The sequence below is a fragment of the Bubalus kerabau genome, chromosome 3 (genome assembly GCF_029407905.1).
Source record: "Bubalus kerabau isolate K-KA32 ecotype Philippines breed swamp buffalo chromosome 3, PCC_UOA_SB_1v2, whole genome shotgun sequence".
Classification (NCBI taxonomy): Eukaryota; Metazoa; Chordata; class Mammalia; order Artiodactyla; family Bovidae; genus Bubalus; species Bubalus kerabau.
The window spans coordinates 14,252,159-14,264,771 of NC_073626.1; the positions used below are offsets into that span (position 1 = coordinate 14,252,159).

Genomic DNA, 12,613 nt, shown 5'->3' on the forward strand with positions numbered 1-12,613 from the left:
TTTATGGCCTCCTTTGTAAGTATCCTTTTGTGCTGCTTTTTGCCTTCCAGACTGATTGGGCTTTATATTTGTATTCTAAGGGAAAGGCATATGTATCTTGTTTTTTATGCTTATTGTCTTCACCCAGAACTGATATTCCCAGGATCCCTCATTAAGCTAGAAAAGTCACTGGGAAGTAAGCCATACTCCTTAATAATAACACTAAATAAAGAACAGCAAAAAAAAAAAAAAAAAAATTACAGTGGAAATTCTTTGCTGGTGTATTTCTTCTTTTTATTCTTTGTACACTAATTCACATCTGTTGTGGAACATTTAGGAAGTAAATACAGAAAATAATTTTGTTTTTATTGGTATAAATTAATACTTCATTGCAATAAATAAGAGGGAAAGAAAACACCAGTGAACGTACTGTCTTTAGGTGGCATTTAAGGTGATGGTGGAAACAGAATTATGTTATGACAAGCAGATGCTTCAGGTAATGTCAGGTAAACAAGGCACAGCTTAGCATAGCAGGCAGCATGTTTTACTCGGAGAAGGCAATGGCACCCACTCCAGTACTCTTGCTTGGAGAATCCCATGGACAGAGGAGCCTGGTAGGCTGCTGTCTATGGGGTCGCATAGAGTCAGGCATGACTGGGCGACTTCACTTTCACTTTTCATTTTTCATGCATTGGAGAAGGAAATGGCAACCCACTCCAGTGTTCTCGCCCGGAGAATCCCAGGGAGGGCGGAGCCTGTGGGCTGCCGTCTATGGGGTCGCATAGAGTCGGACACGACTGAAGCGCCTTAGCATGTTTTAACTGGGTTACTCTCAAGGTGTGCACATATACAAATAGGATCAGCATAATTGAAAACCAGAATCTTTAAGCATCCATTGACTTACACTGTAGAGAATGTAAGTTAAATAATGATGTGGTTGAGTCACTCTTCTCCAAGACCACAGGCAGGAAAAGGACCCCAAAACCACTAAGAAGAGCATTCTCACTGAGCATATGAGAAAATAGCATCCTGGAGAAGGCAATGGCACCCCACTCCAGTACTCTTGCCTGGAAAATCCCATGGATGGAGAAGCCTGGTAGGCTGCAGTCCATGGGGTCGCTAAGAGTCGGACATGACTGAGTGACTTCACTTTCACTTTTCACTTTCAAGCACTGGAGAAGGAAATGGCAACCCACTCCAGTGTTCTTGCCTGGAGAATCCCAAGGATGGGGGAGCCTGGTGGGCTGCCGTCTATGGGGTCGCGCAAAGTCAGACACGACTAAAGCGACTTAGCAGCAGCAGCAGCAGCAGCATAAATGTTATTCTGAAATCCACAGGCAAAAAGGATCAAATAAAACAGGGACTTCAAAGGTGACTCAGTGGTAAAGACTCTGCCTGCCAAGCAAAAGATATGGGTTTGATACCTGGATCGGGGAGATCCCCTGGAGATGCCCTGACAACCGGCTACAGTATTCTTGTCTGGAAAATGCCATGGACATAGGAGCCTGGTGGGCTGCTGTCCATCGGGTCACAAAGAGTCGGACACGACTTAGCGATTACACAACAACAACAAAGCCGAGGGGCCGGGGGAATGATGTAAGCAGGAAGAATTTTCTTTGATTCCTACAAAGCAACTGGACAAGTGAGATTAGACTCATACCCAGAGTTTCTGGTTAGCTGTCAGAGTTGCTTTCTGCCCACAGTTGAAGAACTGAAAAAAGTATAGGTGACCTCACAGACCACCTGGCAAACACCTGATCTGGAGTAGTCAGAGCTGAAAGGACGGGAGCAGCTAAGAGGTGTTGTAAATAACTGATCTTAGCGTCAAAGGTGCTGGCTAGAGGGACTGCTGAGAGAGCTATGGGCAAAGCGCTGTGAGAAACTGAGCCTAGAATGTGTCCCTTAATCACAAGACTGATTGGAAGGACTGATCCTGAAGCTGAAGCTCCAATACTTTGGCCACCTGATGCAAAGAACTGACTCATTGGAAAAGACCCTGATGCTGGGAAAGATTGAAGGCGGGAGGAGAAGGGAATGACAGAGGATGAAACAGTTGGATGGCATCACTGACTCAATGGACATGAGTTTGAGTAAGCTCCGGAAGTTGGTGATGGACAGGGAAGCCTGGCATGCTGTAGTCCGTGGGGCCGCAAAGAGTTGGACACAACTGACTGATTAAACTGAACTGAATCAAGACATTATGTTAGAGCTCATGCATTCATTTCATGTGTCCTATTTATAAGGGAAGTCCAGCCATATATTCACATGATGAGTACAAAAAAGAAGGGGGAAAAATGCTTACTTAGAGATTTTTTTTTTTTTTAATCCTTTTACAGTGCATTCTTCCAGTTGGAAAGTAGGCTATTTGGATAGCTGGCATCAACTGCGTCATCAGGTCACTGAAAACACAGAAAGATAAAATTTCTACTTTGAAGAAATTACTACATGGCACCCTAGCAGACTGAATTTAGAAGCAGGTGATAATATTTTTTTAGGTAGATAGATAGTTTCCTATCTGTATTGAATATCTGTATCTGTCACCTATTTGAATACATCTAATTAAAAAGTCTTCCTTCTTTCCTATGCTTGCTTTCCCAAGGTATAAAGCGGTAGCTGGAAGATGAGATAGATAAAGTAGATCCCACTGATATTGGATTTTTCCCTGGTAGATGAGGTTTCTTACTGCCTGTATTTGTAAGAGCATTTGACCTAAGGCACTCCCTAGTGTTTCTATGGTGGCTCAGACAGTAAAGAATCTGCCTGCAATGCAGGAGACCCAGGTTCAATCCCTGGGTCTGGAAGATCCCTTGGAGAAGGGGCTGGCTACCCACTCCAGTATTCTTGCCTGGACAATTCCATGGACAGAGGAGCCTGGCGGGCTACACATTCTATGGGATCTCAAAGAGTCAGAACATGACCGAGTGACTAACACACAACACAATATACAAGCCACTCCCTGCTCTTTGAAACTATTTCTTTCCATTTTCACTGCTCTCTCTCCTCACATTCTTTTCTGCTTCTTCCTCATCTTCCCAGCTTCTGAACATTGGTGTGATACAGAACTTGATCCTTGGACTCCCTTTTTTAGCTACCCTCTCTCCCTAGACTGCATTATCCAGTCTTGTGAAGACAATACCATTCACGTGGGGATGATGACTCCCAAATTTACGTCTCGAGCACAAACATCTCCCCTGAACTCTAGATTCAGATATCCGATTTGGGTCCAATTTGGATCCTTAGTAGGCATTTCAGTTTAATATGGGCTGTCATTGCCCTATCCCCACCCCTCACATAGGATTCTCCATCCGTAAACGCCAACTCTGGCCTTTCAGTTGTTTAAGACCAAAAACTATAGAAAATTTTGACTCCTCTTTTCCCTAACAACCCACAGGCAGTAAATCCAAAATATATCCAATACTTCTCACCACTTTTGCTAAATCAGCCCGGTCAAAGCATGGATCGTCGCAGTGGCCTTCTGCCTACCTCTGACCATGTATTCTGTAGAATGGCGTCAACTCAGCAGCCATAGGCTCCCCATCATGTCTCTCAATATCCTATGGATGCTTACTTAAAATAGCTTGAGGCCATTGCTATTATTCTTGAAGAAGGTAAATCATGTGGTCTTGCAAAAGTCTTTTTGAAAACAAATGAACTAAAGTATAGACTATTGGAGTTGGGCAGAACCCTGCAGACTACGCGGTTCTAGCCTCTCCTTGCACTGGTCGATGGGGAAGCTGAAGGGGAAATGATTACATGAAACTCAGGCAATCAGTAGTACAGTTAGGACTGCGGTCAGATTAGGCTGCAGGTCTGATCATGTCTCCAAGGCTGGAATCCATAAGTTTTTCAGAATATCTTGCAGATTATAAATCATATTTACCCCCAAATCAGCTGATCTTTTTTTTCTGTAAATATTTGATGTCTACAACTTAATGAGTTCGGTGATGAGGCTATGTCCATGAACCCATTACTACAATCTATGCCATAAACATATTCATCGCCTTCAAAAGTTTTCTCCTGCTTTCTTTCTTCTTCCTCTTCTGTTGCTGTTATTCTTGTGTGTGCTATTAGAGCATACAATACAGTATTAACTACAAACACTATGCTGTATTCTATCTGTAAATCTCTAGCATTTATTCATCTTGCATAACTGAAACTGTACCCTTTGATTTATCTTCAGGTAATTTAGTAATCACAGAAGTTACATCATTCAGCTTCATGAAAAGATACATTATATGTAACTTCAGTCAAAGTACTACAGCGAAGAATATATTTTTCATGACTTATAATTCTGTTGAATTTTGAGATCGTTAGGGAATGAGCTCATGTTTTTCTCACCGAACTCTGAGTTTTCATTGTCAGAAAAAGGGCTCCACCCTCCCCTTTGCTGGCTATGATAAACAGCCCTGCCAAAGCTGCCCTAGTGGTTACACTGTATTGGGAGTTCTCCTCCAAAGTGAAACTTGGCTGGGCAAACGCCACTCCTCCTATCACTCCTAAAGAGTCTATATTTGGAGAACCAGTTTACCCTGCTCTGATTCTTTTTGTACTTATTTTTTGGCAGTTTCTTCCCTTAATCATCCCTGGCTTAATTCTAAGCTTAAAAATAGAGCATGCATATGAATGATTAGTGATTAGGCTTCTGAAAGTGAGTATATATATTCACTTATAGATTGTGTGTATGCATGCTGTCATGTCTGACTCTTTGCAACTCCATGGACTGTATAGCCTACCAAGCTCCTTTGTCCATGGAATTTTCCAAGCAAGAATACTGGAGTGGGTTGCCATATCCACTCCGGGGATCTTCCCGAGCCAGGGATCGAACTGTATCTCTTGTATCTCCTGCACTGGCAGGCAAATTCTTTACCAGAGTCACTTGGGAAACCCCCTACTTATTGATATATAGATACAGATTATTAATCTATCTGCCTTTGATTGAAGTTTTACTCTTTTGATTTTCTTAATCTACTTGTATTCTGTTGGCTGTAACTGCTAAATAATTTCACTCATTCCTTCATTTTGAGGTGCTGCCTCTGAGAATCATGAAAATTAAATGACTTATCTATATGTAGTGCTAGTGGTAAAGAACTTGGCTGCCAACGCATGGGACAAGAGACTTGGGTTCAATCCCTGGGTTGGGAAGATCCCCTGGAGAAGGAAATGGCAACCCACTCCAGTATTCTTGCCTGGAGAATCCCATGGACAAAGGAGCCTGTGGGGTTACCTGTCCATAAGGTTGCCAAGAGTCGGACATGACTGAAGCGATTTAGCACATAGACATCTATACGTGAAACCATTTCATAGTGCCCAGAATATAGTCACAGTTCAATAAATGGTAGGTTTTACATGCTGTCATATCATCACTACCAACAGGCATCTCCACTTTATTCCCTCCCGAGTTCATTCCCATTCATAGTGTGTCAAATAACTCTCAAAAAACTATGTCTGGAATTACCTACCTTTACCTATAGGCTTGGTAAAATCTCATATGTACATTGTTTTTTAAATTTATTATTACATTTACTGTTGATGACGTTAGTATTTTTCAAAATGTGCTCCTTGAGTCGCTGCTTTTGAATTATGGGAAGCAGAGAAACTAGGGGTGGTCCCCAGATATCTGTGTTTTAGGCAAGTACACAGGAGATTGGGTTATGCACACCACCATTTGGGAACATGTGCTAGTCTACTTTTGATCCCTACCGTCTCATCAATGCCATCACTTTGCTGTTGATTTTTAAGACGGTAAAAGAGATTTATCTTACCGCAGCCTTAAAGTAACCCATATTTGCAGAGTATAATTCTTTAGCTCATAATTAAAATATATACCTATACTACTACTATTATAAAGGTTAAAATCTCTAGGGGAAATAGAAGGGCCAAGTACAAATTGCTAGGTAATGGATGAATGATAATACAACGATTCAAACCTTGTCAGGGTTTAGGTACCTTCCTAAACTCCCGTGTGTCCCTAAACTGTAAGCTCCAATAACATAGTTAGAAGGGAACTGGCTATTTCCCTTTCATTAGAAGATGGAATTTGACGGTGCACTGTTGTATACGCTGTAAATCCTTTTTAGAGCTATATAAACTCTACTTCCTAGAAAAGAAGTCAATAACAACGTGGAAGATAGCCAGAATTCATCTTTGCGATAGGACTATGGAGTAATGAGACTAGTTTTCTTGGATGACTTACAGAAATCAAAATTGATAACATAAAGCCATACTTTGTATTTCAAAAACACAACCACTACACGACTATAAATATCTTCGGAGTTGTAGATGAGATTCTTGAGCTAGATGGTAATGTTCAACGCATATGCACACAGCAAGCAGGATGCTTTAAAATAAGTGCTGAATCTCTTGCAAGATGAAATATTAGTACTATTGACACAGGCCAAGTACCTTTATCACCAAGGTGTCTGTTTATCTCTTTGTTTTCTTTAGTAAAGTAGCATTAGGCATTTAGAAGTGAAGACCAGTGAAGCATTTTACTAAAACTATAATTGCAAAGCTAATTGGAGATTGCAAATTAAGTGGGAATAGTGTGCAGAGTGATGTAAGGATGCCATCAAATCATAGAAATTACATTTGGAAAGGATCTAGATTATTTCCAGTCCAACCTCCCACCCCGATCCTCATATTCTGCTTTAAATATGTGAATACAGGGGAAATCCTATGTCTTTATCCAGTAAATATTTATATCATGCTCCAGCAACTGTCATTAAAATAATAATTGGTTCAAAGTACCTTCTCTCACATTTTTTCCCTCCTTATATTTACCTTCCTAGATGTCAGACCTGAATTCCTGACCCCAAACCCTTGTATTTTCTCTGTTATCTCTGAAACACTGGTTCAGAGATATTTGTTATTTTAGTACCCAGAGACTTCCCAATTACCAATCCAAATTCTTCTGCTGGTTACAAGACAGCCTTTATTCAGCATGTATTACTACCATGGTAGAATTATAAAAATTAACCGGCCAAGAGGAGAAGCCATAATGTTCTAGACACCTGATTTTTACTTGTGACAAGGGAACAAGAACTAACATGGAGATCTTCAGCCAATTTCCCTCCTCTGCCATGGACCATCCCACTAGCAAGTTGATGGACTATTGAGAAATGGTCTTTGAAGCTGGGTATCACCCTAGCTGCACCCGTCTACTCACTCCTAAAACCTGGTACCCTCTAGAAATATAGTAACTAGAACAGAGATAGAACTCTGACTACTACGTCTTCTGATTTTTTGAAACAATTCTAAATTTTGTCAAGGCATAAGGCAGATAATGTTTTTGTTTTTTTTTGGTTACTCCAAGTCTGAAGGAAGGAGAAAGTCCCTTATAACACCTGCCATAAAGATCTTGAGGAGGGCATGGCAATCCATTCCAGTATTCCTGCCTGGAGAATCCCCAGGGACAGAAGTGTCTAGCAGGCTACAGTTCATGGGGTCGCAAAGAGTCAGACATGACTGAGGGACTAAGCACATAAAGATCTTAGAACCACCGTTTCAATAAAACGCTAACCACTCTTTTTTCATTTCAGCAGGACAGATATAAAAAGATGCCCCAGGAGCCTGATGGCTCAACAAACGTGCTACGGCAGGGTGAAGGAAGAAGGAAGAGTGCTCTCCTATTGTTATTTCCTGTCCTTTCAGAAATGAAATGATGGACTTCAGACCTCCTGAATTACAGAAGCAGGTTAAAACACTGATCATATTCCAACTGAGAAAATGAAGAATCATTTTCATACTAAGGACATTTGTATTCCAAGATGAATTTTGCCAAAATAGGTAAGTTTTATTGGTAACATTATTATAACACCCTTTCTAAACTCCTGGAGTCAAATGAAACCTTGTACCCACTTAATTGACATAGTTCTCTGTTTGGTTGTTTAATAAAGTGAATTAGCACCTAAGTGTCCAAAAAGAACTTCATTTTAAAAATGCCTTTTCAGTTGAACAGCAGCAGCCAGGGCTCTGCGCTCCCCCGTGGCTGTGGGTCTCCACAAGGGCCACAAGGCGACTAAGAACATGAGCAAGTTGAGGCACAGCCACCGGCGTGGGTATGTCACCAAACACACACCAAGTTCCTGAAGGACACGATGCGGGCGGTGTGCGGCTTCGCCCCTCATGAGCCGTGGGCCATGGAGCTGCTCACAGTCTCCAAGGACGAGTGGGCCCTCAAGGTCATCAAGAAAAGGGTGGAGACGCACATTCACACCAAGAGGAAGAGAGAGGAGCTGAGCAACGTCCTAGCCATCATGAGGAGAGCGGCAGCCAAGAAGGACTGAACACTTCCCCTCTGTGCACAATAAACCTTTTCAGAAAAAAAAAAAAAAAGGCCTTTTCTGTTTACTTATTCCTGATTTAAATTTTTATCAATAGAACAGGTGGTTTACCTTTTGCCATTGGAGTACATTATGGTGGTTACTACTGAAGGCTGGTAGTGTAGACATGGAGGAATAAAAAGGTTTGGGTCAACGTGGGTGAATATAGTGATTCGTTGGTGTATATCAGGGACATAAACTTCATTGTCAAATTTGTTTGCAACTGCATGTAAATTCTGATTGTAGGAGATGCTTGATCAAGAAAATAAAGAGTTGAAAAGAAGAAATGAGAGGTATTTCTAGCCCTCTGACCTCTCTTTCCTACTACATCCCTCCCTTGAGAAGTCTCCAGCAAATGCATACTTTAAAGTTTTATCAGCCTACCTAAGGCTTTTTGCTAAGTAGACAAGAACCTTTCTGGGATGTCAGCTGATCTGGTGAATCCACCATTACTCTGCCCCAGCCCTTGCCCGTTCTCATTTCAATAAGTCAGCCACACTCTAAGTCTGTGCAAAATCTGCCAGTCACTTCTGACCCGCTCTTCACTAGGGTGTCATCCTAATAGATTCTGTCGACCCCCCTGAACAGCCTGATGAATTCTTAGTATATGGATAATTCTCTTTACTGCCTATGATAAGTAGCAAAAGATAAGGAAGAACCAGCCTTGCTGATAAGATGTTTTTAACAGTTGAAAATTCAAACAAACAATTCTGGAAATTCCCTGGCAGTCCAGGAGTGAGGATGCAGGGCTCTTGCTACCAGGGCCCTGGGTTTGATCCCTACTCGGGAACTAAGATCCCACAAGTTGTGTAGTGTGGTTAAAAAAAATAAATAAAACACACAATCCTGACACAGCTTAAGGAGAATTACATAGTAGCATGACAGCAAATGCAAACTGTCATGTAACATTGATGATGTGATAAGAGAACACAGGAAAAACTATAAATAATGAAATATTTATGTCTGTATTCTTAGTCTCACAGTCATGTCTGACTCTTTGTGACCTCATGGACCATAGCCCGCCATGCTCCTATGTCCTTGGAATTCTCCAAGCAAGAATATTGGAGTGGGTTGCCATTTCCTCCTCCAGAAGATCTTCCCAACCCGGATCAAACCTGAACCACATCTTTTGTGTCTCCTACATTGGCAAGCAGATTCTTCACCACTGCACCACCCAGGAAAGCCCTTCTTATTGATAAGAGGACATACCAAAACAATGGAAAAAATAAAATATCTATAATAAATCATGGCATGTCCGGTGGGCCCTTCCATCCATGGAATTTTCTAGGCAAGAGTACTGGAGTGGGTTGCCATTTCTTTCTCCAGAATAGAATACTAGGCAACCATAAAAACTATGAGAAAGCCAAGTAATTATTGATCTGGAACTACACCCATATTATATGAAGTGAAAAATTAGATTTCTGGGAAGTATGCATTGCACACTAAAATCTCTGTTCAAGAAATAATATTTGTTTTCATGGGAAATATACACAATAATATATTAACAGTGGTTTGTGCATGACCTTTATTTTTCATCTTTGTGTTTGGAATTTCTTTCCAATTTGTATACACATTTATTATAAAATGGAAAATGAATAAAGCTACTCTAGAAAATTATAGTGAGGGAATGCATGATAGATGGCTTCCCAGATGAAGAAACCACATTGATCTAAGTCCTACAATGGTTTTTGAAAGAGTTGGTGTCTCTGGATTGGAAGAAAGAGGAGTGAAACATTGTTTAGATGGGATGAAAATTATGAGATGAAGAAAAGTACTTGGTGACTGTAGGGAAATGAAAGTTTAGGGTTTGGACTGAAGCAGAGAGAAGGAGGGATACCCTTAAAGCTTCAGTCCTCCAAGCCTCTGCACTTTCTCTTCCCACTACCTGAAAAGTCTTCTTCCACTGATGAAGTCATCTTCAAGACCCAACTGGAATACCTCTTCCTCTGTGATGTTTCCTTTTGGACTCAGGTGTTGGTTTTTGCTTCCACTGTGTCCCATCTATGCCTGTACTATGGCACAGAATGCACTTGTATTGCATTGATTACTTTTTAAATTGTTTAAACCATTTTGTAAACAGCAAGCTCAAGGAGGGGCTTATTTTTCTTCAACACAGTGCTGTCATATAATAGTTACACAAGATATGTGTGTGCAGGTTTGACTCGAATTGAACTGAACTGAAACAGTTTTGGAGAAAGATTAGTTAACAGAGAGTCTTAAAAGTAAGGCTGAAGAGTTGGGTTTGATTTAATCTATCATATAGAGGTTTAAGCATATATCCCTTTGGTATATGAGGAAGCTTCTAGAAGATGGATAAAAAGAAAGCACTACCATTCTTTCAACTCGGTTCACCAGAGATTGGAGTTGGCAGCTCTGGGAAAGCTATTGATGGACAGTATTGGAAGGTGCTGAACATTGCCCATTTAACTACCTACCAGAGGGCAAAACTCATTTTATGTAGTACAGGCTGTAGATTCCTGATTAAGTCAGACCAATGGGTGGATGACCCATGTTAAAATATTTTCAATAAGTTTCTTTGATCTCATGTAACTCCAATCTTATGCCAAAAAGAAGCTTCAATGACAATATATGCACCATTTTTTACAACACTGTCACAATGATTGCCTTCTTTTTCCCAATAATGTGTTTAATTCATTTTTAGAACATAATGTAAACAAAGAGAATCATTCTTTGATGATGACCTAAAGAACAAGATGTTTTTAAAATGGTAGATCTGGTTGCATCAGACCAAGTATTATCTACCATACACAAGTACAAATGTTAGTCACTCAGTCGTGTCCAACTCTTTGTAGGCCCGTGGACTGTAGCTCTCCAGGCTTCTCTGTCCACAGAATTCTCCAGGCAAGAATACTGGAGTGGGTCACCGTTTCCTTCTCCAGGGGATCTTCCCAATCGAGGGATCAAACCCAGGTCTCCTGCCTTGCAGGCAGATTCTTTACCATCTGAGCCACCAGAGAATTATCTAAGACTTTAACAAATTTTTAGATTATCCAGTCAAACAGTTGTCTTTTAAGAAAAAACATTTTATGAAAGATTATAATATCATTTAATTCTATTTAAGAGAAAATTGTTTACCTGTATTCCCTCCCCAAGGGGTGGTTTTTTCAAACTGAACTATTTTTATATACAGTTACCAATGTTGATAAAGTTCAAAGTTAACTCAGTCTCTTTTCCTTTAATTCTGCGTCTTTAATTCCTTTAGTGCTTTGTTGCATATGTTTTGCTAGTAGAAAAGTGTGCTAGGTTCATTATTCTACATGCAAGTGAGCTTTCATGCTGTTTGTCTTCTTTCCACACGCTTATTTTCCACCGCTGGTACACAGCTCCCTGACATCATGAACCATCCAACAACCAATGACAACTGTGTGCGTTCTACAAAAATGTCTCCAAAAGTCCTCCTCGGGGGCAAAATAATGCAACTGTTTTTTGAACATTGTATCTGTTCTTAGGAACCATGACCTAGATATAAAAAGATGGGAAAGCTATTTTTCTCAGCAAAGGCAGATTTGCTGTTTTCAATTCCTACTCAACATTCAGTTCCAAGATGTGAAGCCAACTACTGTTTACTTGGTGTCTCTCCTCTACGTAGTTAAAATACATTTAATTGAGCTTTTTCTGTAGTATTCTGGGATTATTTTGTGTTCACTTTAAAAGAAAGGGAGGGGGCTTCCCTGGTGGTCCAGTGTCAAAGACTCAGTACTTATAATGGAGGAAGCCCCGGGTTCGATCCCTGGCCAGGAAACCAGATCCCACATGCTACAACTAAGAGTTGGCATACCACAACTAAAGATCCTGCATGATGCAACGAAGACCCAGCACAGTCAAATAAATAAATAAAAATAAATATTTTAAAATAATAAAAAAAGAAATACTAAAATCCCTCCATCAGTGAGGTCTAGCCATGATTTATGCCATGAACAGAACAGACTATTAGCGAAGTCTCGCATTATTACCTGCTCCAAGAAAGAATGCGGCAGAGGGACATATATCAATATTTACTGGGACAAATTTTTTAAATAATAAATAAACAAATAAATGAATTATGTTTCAAATTTCTCTATAAACGATAATGATGAGCTAAAGCGAGAATCTGTTCTCTCGGGCCTCTTCCTAATCATTTTATCTGTTACAAGCCCATTTCAATAATGGCACAGACACTGATGGACATTGGTGTCTGTTATGCACAAGTGTACTGCCCCCTATTGTTTACTTACTCTTTTCTCCTGGGGCTTTCAAAGCAGCGAATCCTTACTCCATCCCTCCTCTTGGCCAGTGGAGAAGCTGAGGCTACT

General features: G+C 40.6%; 1 long non-coding RNA gene and 1 pseudogene across 1 annotated transcript; one reads left to right on the forward strand and one right to left on the reverse strand.

Moving 5' to 3' along the window:
- The first annotated feature begins 7,745 nt into the window (after positions 1-7,745).
- On the forward strand, positions 7,746-8,305 carry LOC129647153 (60S ribosomal protein L36-like; annotated as a pseudogene).
- Positions 8,306-10,926: 2,621 nt separating this feature from the next.
- Positions 10,927-12,613, reverse strand: LOC129645494 (uncharacterized). Its single transcript, XR_008711378.1, has 2 exons — positions 12,536-12,613; positions 10,927-11,289 (listed from the first exon to the last, which is right to left on the reverse strand). It is a non-coding gene; the product is annotated as an uncharacterized LOC129645494 (long non-coding RNA).